This window comes from Phyllobates terribilis, unplaced genomic scaffold, assembly GCF_046119375.1.
Source record: "Phyllobates terribilis strain yellow unplaced genomic scaffold, ASM4611937v1 Scaffold_2__4_contigs__length_985480577, whole genome shotgun sequence".
Taxonomy (NCBI): Eukaryota; Metazoa; Chordata; class Amphibia; order Anura; family Dendrobatidae; genus Phyllobates; species Phyllobates terribilis.
Genome location: NW_027362762.1, coordinates 546383841 through 546392551, shown reverse-complemented (window position 1 = coordinate 546392551; position 8711 = coordinate 546383841).

Genomic DNA, 8711 nt, shown 5'->3' with positions numbered 1-8711 from the left:
GTAACTTCTGTCTAGTTGTTGAGAGTTGTGAAAGTGTATTGTTGGGTAGATCTTGTTTGTACTGAGATTCTAGTTTTAGAATTTGGGAGGAGAGTTAAGCTATTTCAGCCGTACGTTCTTTTTTGAGACACGAACCATGTGATATGAATATGCCTCAGATATCTTTCAACGTTTCCCATTTGATGGCTGGTGAAGTGGGGTCTCCCTCGTGATCCGCCACAAAATTATTGATTGCTTGATCTATTTCCAACTTACATTGAGAGTCTTGGAGCAGGTTTTCATTCAAGTGCCAAGAAAAACTTGATCTTGAATGAGGGTCCAGTATCATTGAAAGATATATAGGAGCGTGGTCCGACCACAAGAATGACCCTATCCCTGCCTCCAATGATAAATCTAACAAATTGTGGGAGATGAAGAAATAATCAATCCTACTGTACACATTATGAATTTGTGAGAAGAAGCTATAATCTTTAATGTTAGGGTGAAGAACCCTCCAGACATCCGCTAGTCTTACACTATTAGAACCACAAATCTCAAATACATTATCAGTGAAAAAGCATCTGCCACTAGTGACAGATGAATGTCACTAGAAAACAGCCACTCCAATAAACATGAAAAAAAGGCAAAAACTGGAGTCTTACACGTTGATGCAAAAGGCAAGAACTTTATTAGTGCAAAATTACACATAAAATCTAAGAATGTAAGAGGTAAATGGCATGTGTGGAAGGGTGAAGAAGGGAATGGCAGCACGGGCACAAGAGAATAATAAAGCCCATTTATGTGTAATTTTGCACTACTAAAGTTCTTACCTTTTGCATCAACCTGTAAGACTCAAGTTTTTCCCTTTTAGTCTTACACTAGGTAGCTGCTTTTTGACTTGTTGGATAGAGGAAGAGGGGTATGAGGACTTACCAGAGGAAACATCCATTATAGCATTCATGGGAAGGTTGAAGTCGCCCCCGAGTATCACAGGAGAGGAGCCAGCAAACTCTTCCAGGAGCCTCTTACATGTTGCACCGAATCTCTGTTGTCCTTGATTTGGGAAATAGATGTTAGCAATGACAAGTTTACGTGAGGCCCAGGATACCTTCAGAAATAAATATCTACTTTCTTTATCTATTAGTGAGTAGAGATGAGCGTTGTTCTACTCGAACTGTTCGCCAATCTCAAATTCGAGCTGTTTTGGGCGGTGTTCGAGCCGGTCGGCGAACACGAACAATTTGAGAAAAATTCGGCTGTTCGAGGTTATGTTCGATAACTGTTCGTGCACCAAAATCATAACTGGATTTTTTCTCAGTAATGATGAAAATTAATGTTAATACGCAGTTTGAGTGTACAGTGGGGCGGGGGGAGGGGCAGGGGATGGATCTCTGCAGGAACAATGAAGATCTCCATTTTTTTTTCTCTTTCCCGCATTTGCAGTGGGGAGGTGCAATCTGTCAGCCTATCAGCAGCGCACACACGGAGCGAAGTGCTTTTTTTCACACAAGCAAGGGCATGTGTGATTGGCAGTGTATGTCACATGTCCTTGCCCTATAAGACCAAGCCATTTTCCCCGTCGCCACCATTTTCTCACTGCTGCAGCTGCGTGTTAGACGGCACCGCTGTTGCTGTGTGCGCTATACCTTGTTAATTTCAAGCCAATTTTCGCACAAATATACAGATAGCTTGGGAGTAGGGAATAGTTGTGATTGCAGTCCTTTTAAGGACTAGGTTACAGCATTTCCTACGACTTTTATCAGGCAGGTCTGTGCTCTTAAATAGATAGATTGTGGGAGTAAAGACTAATTGTAATTGGAGTCCTTTACAGGACTAGGTTACATCAGTTCCTATCAGTTTTTGCCAGGCAGGTCTGTGCCAGTGCTGTGCAAGTTTTTTTCACAGCATTTGGCTGAATCTAGCAAAGCTAATCCTTTTTGGCCTATTGCAGAGTGTGTTAGTCAGTGGAGTAGCCTATCTGTGTTGCAAGATATACCACCTGTGTATAGAATACCAATTTTTTTACTGCACCTAGTGAAGTAAAATCTTTTGGGCATAGCATCATTCTATTAGTCCATCTATACTGACCTCCATCAGGTTGCAAACTGAATATAATTTTTTTCTGCATCTAGCTCTGAAAAAATATTTGGGCTTCTAGCAGTGTGTGGGACTTGGTCTATTAGTCCATCTATACTGACCTCCATCAGGTTGCAAATTAAAAATAATTTTTTTCTTCATTTAGCTCTGAAAAAATATTTGGGCTTCTAGCAGCGTGTGGGACTTGTTCTATTAGTCCATCTATACTGACCTCCATCAGGTTGCAAATTAAAAATAATTTTTTTCTGCATCTAGCTCTGAAAAAATATTTGGGCTTCTAGCAGTGTGTGGGACTTGGTCTATTAGTCCATCTATACTGACCTCCATCAGGTTGCAAATTGAATAAAAAAATTTTCTGCATCTAGCTCTGAAAAAATATTTGGGCTTCTAGCGGTGTGTGGGACTTGGTCTATTAGTGCATCTATACTGACCTCCATCAGGTTGCAAATTAAAAATAATTTTTTTCTGCATCTAGCTCTGAAAAAATATTTGGGCTTCTAGCAGTGTGTGGGACTTGGTCTATTAGTCCATCTATACTGACCTCCATCAGGTTGCAAATTAAAAATAATTTTTTTCTGCATCTAGCTCTGAAAAAATATTTGGGCTTCTAGCAGTGTGTGGGACTTGGTCTATTAGTCCATCTATACTGACCTCCATCAGGTTGCAAATTAAAAATAATTTTTTTCTGCATCTAGCTCTGAAAAAATATTTGGGCTTCTAGCAGTGTGTGGGACTTGGTCTATTAGTCCATCTATACTGACCTCCATCAGGTTGCAAATTAAAAATAATTTTTTTCTTCATTTAGCTCTGAAAAAATATTTGGGCTTCTAGCAGTGTGTGGGACTTGTTCTATTAGTCCTTCTATACTGACCTCCAGCAGGTTGCAAATTGAATATAATTTTTTTCTGCATCTAGCTCTGAAAAAATATTTGGGCTTCTAGCGGTGTGTGGGACTTGGTCTATTAGTCCATCTATACTGACCTCCATCAGGTTGCAAATTAAAAATAATTTTTTTCTGCATCTAGCTCTGAAAAAATATTTGGGCTTCTAGCGGTGTGTGGGACTTGGTCTATTAGTCCATCTATACTGACCTCCATCAGGTTGCAAATTAAAAATAATTTTTTTCTGCATCTAGCTCTGAAAAAATATTTGGGCTTCTAGCAGTGTGTGGGACTTGGTCTATTAGTCCATCTATACTGACCTCCATCAGGTTGCAAATTAAAAATAATTTTTTTCTGCATCTAGCTCTGAAAAAATATTTGGGCTTCTAGCAGTGTGTGGGACTTGGTCTATTAGTCCATCTATACTGACCTCCATCAGGTTGCAAATTGAATAAAAAAATTTTCTGCATCTAGCTCTGAAAAAATATTTGGGCTTCTAGCGGTGTGTGGGACTTGGTCTATTAGTCCATCTATACTGACCTCCATCAGGTTGCAAATTAAAAATAATTTTTTTCTGCATCTAACCCAGCCAATAGTTTTGGCCTAATACCACAGTTTGGCCACTCAGCTCTGCTCGGTTACCATCCATTGTTTTTTTGTGCAAACAACTCCAGAGTTGTGAATTAGTTAACCACCAAAATGAGTGGAAAAAGGCCTGCTGCTGGTGGAAAGGGGAATAGGCGTGTTGGGAAGGGGAAAAAAGGTTGTGTCCGTGGGGTAGGTGCAGAAGAAAGACCATCTTCCAGCCAAACTAAAATGTCTACTTCTTTTAGCGGACAATGTGATAAGATCCCTTTCTTACGGCCACGCCAATCGCTACAAATTCCAGATGAGGCACAAAAACAGCAGGTGCTTCAACGGATATCAAGTGCTCCTTTAAGTGGGCTCTCCTCCACATCAACTTCAACATCACAAATACTCCAGTCCTCAAAGGTGTCACCCAAATCGCACTTGCTTCCTCACAGCTCCCAAATCTCCAGCTGCCCGTCTGAGTATGAGGTAGAACAGATGGTTGAGTCTGCAGAGCTGTTTACTCATACTATAGCCTGGGAATCAGAGGTCGACTCCAGCGCTTCTGTGAATCCAGACGAGGAAATGATCTGCACTGATGCCCAGAATCTTTATGAGTCGGATCCAGGACCAGACGCAGAAGGTTCTGACCATAATGTAGACCCTCATTCCCAAACTGTAACTCCTGTTGGTGGAAACAATGAGGAAGACGATGATAAGACTCAAATACCTGATTGGAGCGACAACTTTAGTTTTTTGTCAGGGCAGGAACAGGTTGGCTCTGAGGACGACGGGTGTGATAACGCACAGGGTGATGATGATGAGGTCGGAGATCCCACTTACTGTCAACCCACAGTCAGCCAAGAGATGAGGTCAGCAGAGGAGGTGGAGGAAGATGCTAGTGACGACGAGGTCAGGTTGCGCCTTCCTGGACAGAGACGTAGTACTGGAAGCACGTCAACAACTGCATCCTCAAACACAACTCTGCCTCTCACCACAAGTCGTGGTGGCTCTTCAGGTCGCATGGGTGCTAAGCCTTGCATAGCCTGGGCATTTTTTCAGATCGATAAAGATGACCCATCTCGTGTTATCTGTAACATTTGTCAGCGAAAGCTAAGTAGAGGCCAAAAAATACATAGTTTGAGTACTTCATGCATGAACCGGCACATGGACATGAAGCATAAGTTGCAGTGGGAAGCTCAGTGTGCTACAATGCGGTCTAGCCGGCCGGGCCAACCACCGTCTGCCATATCTTGTGCATCCGCGGCCTCTTCATCCTCTGTGACTGGGGGGACAGCAGTCACACCTGTTTTGGGGCGCAGACCTGCCACCTCTTTACCCGCAACAGCCAGCGTGATTGGCAGGTCATCATTTTCTTTGGAGGTGGTAACACCAGCTGGTCTTGAGCGCTGTCCGACATCGATAGCACCACCTTTGGATCAAGGCATCCTAACATGTCCGCCTGCATCTTCCTCACAGACCGGCAGTTTGCCGGGGACACCCTTATCAACCCCGTCTAAGCACAATAGCCAGCCCTCGGTCCCTCAGATGTGGACAAGTAAAAGACCATTTCCTCCTAGCCATGAGAAAGCTAAGAGGTTGAATTTCACCATCTGCAAGCTCTTGGCTACAGAAATGCTGCCTTTCCGCCTGGTGGACACAGAGGATTTTCGAGACCTTATGTCCGTCGCAGTGCCCCAGTACCAGATGCCCAGTCGGCACTACTTCTCAAAGAAAGGTGTGCCTGCGCTCCACCAGCATGTCGCACACAACATCACCGCTTCTTTGAGAAACTCTGTGTGTGACAGGGTGCATTTCACCACAGACACTTGGACGAGTAGGCATGGACAGGGGCGTTACATGTCGCTGACTGGGCACTGGGTAACTATGGTGACAGCAGGACAAGGGGCTGCTGTCCAAGTCTTGCCGTCCCCACGAGTTGTGCGTTAATCCTCTTTATGTCATTTTTCCTCCACTGCTTCTGCCTCCTCAACCTCCTCTCGGTCTTCCACCTGCACCCAAAGCCTGTCTGGTCATGCCACAAGCTTTCTAACTGCGCAGAAGGGATCCTGCACACCTCCTTACTATGCTGGCAGTAGGGCTCAACGTCATCAGGCGGTTTTTACATTGAAATGTCTGGGAAATGTGAGTCACACAGCTGAGGAGTTGTGGTCAGCTCTGGAGAACCAATTTCATGAATGGTTGTCTCCACTGGACCTGAAACCAGGGAAGGCCGTGTGCGACAATGCTGCAAACCTGGGTGCGGCCCTTCGCCGGGGCAATGTCACACACGTGCCTTGTATGGCTCACGTGTTGAACCTGGTTGTCCAGCAATTTTTAGCCCACTATCCCAGACTAGATGGCCTTCTGCAGAGGGCACGGTCGCTGTGTGCTCACTTCCGCCGTTCGCATCCCGCAGCTCAGCGACTTACATCTCTACAGAAGTCGTTGGGCCTGCCACTTCACCGGCTAAAATGCGATGTGCCTACCCGGTGGAATTCAACTCTGCACATGTTGCAGCGACTGTGGCAGCACCGACAAGCCCTGGTGCAATACTTTCTGACGTATAGCCTGGGCCAACGAGATTCAGAGGTGGGGCAAATCACGCTGGAGGAGTGGTCTCAGATCAGGGACCTATGCACCCTTCTGCACAGTTTTGAAATGGCGACGAAGATGTTTAGTGCTGACGATGCCATTATCAGCATGACTATTCCGGTGATTTACATGCTGGAGCACATGTTAAACAGAATTCGGAGTCAGGTGGTGGCACAAGAGGAGGTGGAGGAAGTAGAGGAGGAGGAGTTGTATGAGGAAGGGCTAACATCTGCAAGGTCCAGACGGTCGGCAGCACCAGGGCGGCAGGCATGTGAGGGTGGGGGAGATGATTTTACCAGGGCGCATGGTAGCAGCCAAACTAGTGAGGAAGGTGCAGGAGCCCAGGAAGAAGTGGAGGACGAACTGATGGAAGACTCATCAGATGAGGGAGACCTTGATCACATTTCTGTTGTGCGAGGTTGGGGGGAGAGGACAGAGGAAGGAAGCATGATTGTTACCTCGCCACCAACACAACAGGGACTTGGTGCTCCTGGATGCGCAACACACATGAGTGCCTTCTTGCTGCACTACCTGCAACATGACCCTCGAATTGTGAGAATTAGAAATAATCCTGACTACTGGGTTGCCACACTGTTAGATCCCCGGTACAAAAGTAAATTTGCAGAAATTATTCCTGCCATAGAAAGGGATGCACGCATGCAGGAGTATCAGCAGAGACTGTTGCAGAATCTTACATGTGCTTTTCCACAAAATACCAGTGGTGCACGTAGTGAATCTCACAGTTCCAACTTGCCAGCCGTGGTCTGTATGGAATTGTTCAATAAAGGGCCCAAAATTAAGATAACATAGATGGGAGAGGTCTCTATGAATAGGAATTCCTAAGTATTTGATACCCTGTGAGGGCCAGGCAAAGGGAAAGTTGGACTGGATGGAATCCTATATGGATTTAGGGAGGGAGACATCGAGGACCTCAGACTTCGCTGCATTGATTTTAAAATTTTACCATGTAACAAAGTGATCTATTTCAGCCATAACAGCAGGGATGGATATATGTGATTGAGTGATATATACTAGGACATCATCAGCAAATAGAGAGCACTTGTACTCGGTGCCTCCCACCTCAATCCACCTAATATTGGGGTTATGGCGAATTGATGAGAGCAGGTGCTCCGTCACTAGGATGTATAAGAGAGGGGACAGAGGACATCACTGCCTTGTCCCATTGGTGATTGTGAAAGGTGATGAAAATGTTCTGACGCACCCCCTGGGCCTTGGGACACCCGGAGCCGGACCCTTTTTGGTGGATGCTGGTGGTTGTAGTCTTCGTGGCGGCGATCCGGTTCCGTGGCTCAGGGCGGTCAAACCAGTGGCGGAACTATTTATGTGGTTTTGATGTTTAAATGTCCGACTACGCCACCCGTGGATTGCGGTCAGAGTGAACCGCCGCTACAGGGCAGACCGCTAAGGCTGGTGTTGTGGGTGCAGCAGAGCGTAGCATAACTCCCCACGGGAGGAGTATAGCCTCAGGGCAGTGTATGCGGAGGATGGGGGTGATGGTGCAGGGCAGCAGCAGTAACGTCACGGAGTCAGTGATGCAGTTCAGGGCCTTTACTCACAGTTCTTATTATCCAGACCACGTCTGCAGGTAACGGCTGCCCACGTCGTACTGTGCTCACCAGGTGAGGGGCTCAGACAACTCCCAGATAACTTTGGAGCGCTTCACAGGACCCCCTTTGTGTGTCCTTTGTCTGGCCTTTCTTACCAACACTTCTGTCCGGCTGCCTCGGGCCTCCTCTTGGTAAACTTGGCGCCAGTTTCCCTGACCCTATGTGGTGCCTTCCTAGCGGGTGGAGCAAGGGGCTGCGCCACATAAAATGTCATAGCCTCCGGTTTCTAGCTGAGGGTCGTTTCCTGCCTCCACTAGTTCGGGGACCGGTCTCCCCCTTTGGCCTGACCCCTCCACGCAGGTGGATTCGGGCGTGCGGTGGCGACTCGCCCGTCCGCACCCCTGGGATCCCTTCATTCCTCGTTCCTGGAGCCTTCTCCGCTCCTCTTCCTTCCTTCTCCCTCTTGCAGGCCTGGGCCTCTGTTACTAGGCCCGCCTCCGGAGCAGAGCTCATGCAGAGCCCCTGCTCCCTGCCACTTCTGCTCAGACTTCTCTGCACTGAACTAAGATGGTGCCCACCCTTTATACTCCCTTCTCAATGCACCCAGGAACTGCTTCCTCCCTGCTCCTGCACTGCAGGGTTCCCCTTCCTCAGTGTTCCCTCCCCCCACTCCAGCCAGGGACAGGGACTGTCGTGCCCATCTCAGGGGCATATTGGTCGCCCTGCCCCACGGCAATGTGGTGTAATGCATGCAGGTGTCGGGTCCTGATCCACACTCCATCCTTATCTGAGAGTGAGATATCACACCTCTGGGTGAGGTGCAATACGTCTGTAGCAACCGAGCCCTCGGTGCTACAGTTCCATTTATCTTCAGCCTAGGTGACGTATTGTGATACAAGGCCGTGATTTTGGCTATAAAAGGGTCCCCTAGACCCCTACCCCAAGCTTTTTAAGAGAATCATATATGGCGTGCCAGGAGACTCTATGGAATGCTTTCTCAGCATCCAACGAGAGTATCTAC